Source organism: Sinocyclocheilus anshuiensis, unplaced genomic scaffold (genome assembly GCF_001515605.1).
Source record: "Sinocyclocheilus anshuiensis isolate Anshui unplaced genomic scaffold, SAMN03320099.WGS_v1.1 scaffold2053, whole genome shotgun sequence".
Taxonomy (NCBI): domain Eukaryota; kingdom Metazoa; phylum Chordata; class Actinopteri; order Cypriniformes; family Cyprinidae; genus Sinocyclocheilus; species Sinocyclocheilus anshuiensis.
The window spans coordinates 440,073-445,770 of NW_015558795.1; the positions used below are offsets into that span (position 1 = coordinate 440,073).

Sequence of the window (5,698 nt, forward strand, 5' to 3'; positions counted from 1 at the left end):
AATTAAGGCCACGGCATCTCCACAAAAAAAAGCACATTTTAAGCTTATGAATCTTTTTTAGGCTTCAGCTTTATCTACTGGCTGTCTAGGTCAATGATTGCTTGTTGGTCCTGAGGAGCTGTTGAATAAGCACATCAAAAGATCCTCAGACAAATTAGGTCAGTAGTTGTATACTGTACTTCATATTAGTCTAGAACTCTGAAAACTATTCCTCCAATTTCATTGTGCTCTTACTGATTATATATATATGTTTTAAAATGAAATAATTAAATAATATAAATGATATATAAAACGATCTGTGTGTGTGTGTGTGTGTGTCCCTGTTACACTTAATGTTGTCACATTTTCCTGGTTAAAAAAGAGAACAAATATAATTCTATTTTGTATTTTATTAATATTATTTTGTATGTTATTTAATATTTTTGTAGCAAAGTGGCATTGGCCAACAGAAACAGTAACACTGGAGATGACTACGCCACCCTAGGACTTGCACCCAGGGAAATACTACACACACTCAGGTGCAACTCAAGGCAACACAGGTTCAAGTCTACTTAAATATGAGCAAGAGACGTGGGTACAGAAATATATTTTATTGATCCACTGCCCGTGGGAGACGATGAATGTTGGAGTGCTGGCCTGCCGTAGCTCTCGTTATCCTTCGCGGTGCGGCTGCATCAATAACAGGCAGGCCTGTGGACACTGTAACAGATACAGAAGGTGAACTCCTATCTACAGAGCACGATGGTCCTGAGGCTACCGGCACCCTTGTCACGGTCCCAGAGGGTGCCAACCCATACTGCGGTATAGGCTCAGCCACTGAGATTGAATTTCTTAATGCCAGCCTAAGTGGCATTGGGGGACTAGCTTGAGGGACTTCAGGCACTAAGGCCAACAAATCACCTTCATCTAGCTCATCTTCAGGAGGTGGCGCTTCTTCGATCAAAGAGCTATCATGACGGCTCTGAACTGGAGAACCTCTCCGAATTCTAGTTTTCAACAGGGAACGATGAACATGCTTAACATCCTTACCTTACCCGGTCCGTGAATCGGTGCAATCGTATATACAGCACCACCATCTTTAGGCGCTTTCACAACTTGCTACACAACTGGATCCCACAAATCCTGGATTTTGTGGCAACCTCTCATGCCACACTCACATAGGTAAACCAATTGGCCCTCCTCCATTGGCGTACACTGCACATTCTCATCATAATGTGCCGTACGTCGTTCTGCGACGACCCTTAAACGCTCACGTGCAATTTCGAATGCCACCTGGAGCCTAGTTTGATGTTCCAAAATCCAATCATGGACAACAGCCAGGGTGTATTTAGTAAAACATCAGTCATTACTAAAATATTTTCAATGTCTGAACGAGGAGGTTCAAGCATTGTAAAATCAATAGCTAAAATCTCATTTGGCCTCGAAGCCAACAGATGGCCCATAAAACTACGGGCAACGGGCTGAACATCTTTAGCAGACTGACACCTTTCATACTCCTGGCACCAACGGGCCACTTCAGAACACATACCCGGCCAATAACATCGTTGCCATACCAACTTAGTGGTTCGCTCGATACCCTGGTGTCCATGCTCCTGATGAAGCTGTGTCAGAACCTCAGCTTTCAAGATGGTGGGCAAAATCAACTGATAAAGCTCCTCACCCCCATCAGGACGGAACACCCGTCGGTATAGCACACTGGCTCTTTCCACAAAACGATCCCATTGACGGAGCAAAACTAAACTGGGCTTTGACAACCGTCTACGTTCTTCTATACTAGGGAAAACTTTTCGTTTCCAAAAGGGCAGAACCTCCCTAATAACTGGGTCTGCCTGCTGCAGAGAACTCAAATCGGCAGCAGAATGGCTAGGCAGAACAGAAATAATTGCTTGAGTGGCTTGAGAAACCACATCTACACCTCCCACTTGCTGCACAGCATGAGGGACTGCAGTGCCTGGAAGCCAACCCTCCACCACACTGCAATCAGGTGGGTGCTGCCTCGACAGAGCATCTGCATTTCGGTTACTTTTCCCCGACCTATACTTTCTCAAAATCAAAAGCAGCCAGTTGTGCTGCCCAACGTTGTTCAGTAGCCCCAAGCTTTGCTGATGCAAGATGACTAAGGGGGTTGTTATCAGTAAAGACTACACATTTGTGCCCTAGCAAATACTCCCGAAACTTCTCAGTCATGGCCCACTTGAGCGCCAAGAACTCTAACTTCATAGAGCTATAATTAGACATGTTGCGCTCAGTGGGCCTAAGACTGCGACTAGCATAGGCAATAGGCCGCACCTTTCCTCCTTGTTCTTGGGAAAGAACGGCCCCTAAGCCACTATAGCTAGCGTCGACCTCTAAAATGAAAGGTGAAGAGAAGTCAGCGTAAGCAAGAACAGGGGCAGAAGTTAGTTTACTCTTTAATGCCTCGAAACTACTTTGACAATACTCTGTCCAGGCACACCCAAAACTCTGTCCCCTACATTTCTTTAACTTGCCTCCTGCCAGTTCAGCCTCCAGTTTATGTAGAGGGGCTGCCAACTTGGCAAACCCCTCCACAAAACGGCGGTAATAACTGGCGAAGCCTAGAAAAGTGCGCAACTCCAAAACGCTAGTTCGAGTACGCCACTGGGCCACTACCTCAACCTTGCTTGGGTCTGTAGCAACACCTTGAGATGACACGACATGTCCTAAATACTTACCTCATGTTGGAAGAATGCACACTTTTCTAACTTAGCTTTAAGTCCCTCAATCCCTAATCGACCCAACAAGATGGTGGCAAAATCAACTGATAAAGCTCCTCACCCCCATCAGGACGGAACACCCGTCGGTATAACACACTGGCTCTTTCCACAAAACGATCCCATTGACTGAGCAAAACTAAACTGGACTTTGACAACCGTCTACGTTCTTCTATACTAGGGAGAACTTTTCGTTTCCAAAAGGGCAGAACCTCCCTAATAACTGGGTCTGCCTGCTGCAGAGAACTCAAATCGGCAGCAGAATGGCTAGGCAGAACAGAAATAATTGCTTGAGTGGCTTGAGAAACCACATCTACACCTCCCACTTGCTGCACAGCATGAGGGACTGCAGTGCCTGGAAGCCAACCCTCCACCACACTGCTTTCAGGTGGGTGCTGCCCCGACAGAGCATCTGCATTTCGGTTACTTTTCCCCGACCTATACTTTATCTCAAAATCAAAAGCAGCCAGTTGTGCTGCCCAACGCTGTTCAGTAGCCCCAAGCTTTGCTGATGCAAGATGACCAAGGGGGTTGTTATCAGTAAAGACTACACATTTGTGCCCTAGCAAATACTCCCGAAACTTCTCAGTCATGGCCCACTTGAGCGCCTAGAACTCTAACTTCATAGAGCTATAATTAGACATGTTGCGCTCAGTGGGCCTAAGACTGCGACTAGCATAGGCAATAGGCCGCACCTTTCCTCCTTGTTCTTGGGAAAGAACGGCCCCTAAGCCACTATAGCTAGCGTCAACCTCTAGAATGAAAGGTGAAGAGAAGTCAGCGTAAGCAAGAACAGGGGCAGAAGTTAGTTTACTCTTTAATGCCTCGAAACTACTTTGACAATACTCTGTCCAGGCACACCCAAAACTCTGTCCCCTACATTTCTTTAACTTGCCTCCTGCCAGTTCAGCCTCCAGTTTATGTAGAGGGGCTGCCAACTTGGCAAACCCCTCCACAAAACGGCGGTAATAACTGGCGAAGCCTAGAAAAGTGCGCAACTCCAAAACGCTAGTTCGAGTACGCCACTGGGCCACTACCTCAACCTTGCTTGGGTCTGTAGCAACACCTTGAGATGACACGACATGTCCTAAATACTTACCTCATGTTGGAAGAATGCACACTTCTCTAACTTGGCTTTAAGTCCCTCAATCCCTAATCGACCCAAAACCACTTCCAGCCGTTCTAAATGTTGGACCACGGAGGAAGAGAACACCACAATGTCGTCCAGATATAACAACAAGGACTGACATTGTTGGTCACCAAACAACCTCTCCATCAGACGCTGGAAAGTGCTGGGAGCATTGCAGAGACCAAACGGCATTCTGTTCCACTCAAATAGGCCAAATGGAGTACAAAAAGCAGTTTTAGGTCGGTCAGCCTCCATGACAGGGACCTGGTTATACCCGCTGGCCAGATCCATTGTGGAGAACCAGCATCCAGGGACTCTTCAATACGAGGCAAAGGGAAGGCATCCTTCCTGGTTTTAGAATTTAGTTGACGGTAGTCTACACACATCCGTAGGCTACCGTCCTTCTTTTTAACCAGGACAATGGGAGAGGCGTATGGACTGCAACTCTCTCTGATCACCTGTGACTCCAGCAGTTGGTTAATATGTGCTTTCACTACCTCATACTCAGAAGGAGGTATCCTCCTGTACCGTTGCCTGACAGGGGTATCATCTAAAAGAGGAATATCGTGTGAAAGGAGATTAGTACACCCTAAATCCCCCTCATGGGCTGAGAACACAAAGTGGTACTTTTGAAGCAGGGCCCGAACCTGAGCTTGTTCTTCCCCTGACAAAACTGACAAATCTACAGAATTAATCTGCTCCTGTACAGTAGGGCCTACCAGAGCAGTATGAGCACCCACCATAGCAGTGACTGACCTCCCTTCACTAATACCTTCAGGCAAACTAATAACAAAAACACCGTTCAGGATACCTAAAGATGTCCTAGGGTAAAGTGAAACCTCAGTAACACCCACATTTACCACAGGTATATAAACTGTGCCCCGGGTCACTTGGACCAGTGCAGGGGAAGCCAACAACCCAGCAGGCAAACCCGCCTCAGGTGGCTCAAACAACACAGTACCACTAGAATAACACTCTGAACAGGTTGCTGCTACAAGCTTCATCGTGCCACCCGGAATGCGACACACACCACGCCCCCGCACTCTAACTGCACCAGCACGATCAACAGAAAACTGAGTATTAACTTGACGACAATGCTGCAACGCATGCATTACGGAACTAGGGGCCTGTGACACCGCAGGTAAATCAAAAAGAGCTACACCGTTTTGCCCAAAGAGCTCCTGGTAGCACCATCTAAGAACATTCATTCCCAACACACCAGGGACATACAAACCAGAACTACCAGGAGGGTCCCTGACAACCAGCACGCCACAATTTGGAACTAATTTACCACAAAGCTCAACGTCTAGCTCCATATAACCAATGTAAGGAATCGCAAGACCATTGGCAGCAGTAAGTTGCAACCATTGACAAGACTTAAGTCGCTCCTGCCCCCATGCCTCAAAATATTGGCGAAAACAACTCTGTAATTGTAGACACCATAGAGCCAGTATCTATCAAGCAGGGCACCTGGACCCCGCCAATAAGAACATTAAGATGAGGGCAGGAGGACACTAAACAAGACGCTGGAGTGGTACCATTTAAAACACTTGAGCCGGATGACTCCCCAACCGAGCTGTGGCTCTGCAGCTCGGTGGGGATTAGTTTTCCGACTGCTGCGATGGACGAGACTGTCTACTACTAGTCGAAAGTGCTCCATTGCGCTCCCGAGCGAAATGGCCAGGGCGTTGACATCTCCTATATATTACATGACCATAACGTAGGGATCGGCTACGTGAATTAGGGGCCTGTAAACGAGCAAAACCTTGGGTGAGCTGATTTAACTGCTCTTGTTGCAATTTTAACATTTCCCTTAGTTCAGTTAACTCTGACTTTG

General features: G+C 46.9%; 1 pseudogene; it reads right to left on the reverse strand.

Moving 5' to 3' along the window:
- Positions 1-2,034: 2,034 nt before the first annotated feature.
- LOC107681500 (uncharacterized) overlaps positions 2,035-5,698 on the reverse strand; it is a 4,495-nt pseudogene continuing 831 nt past the window's right edge.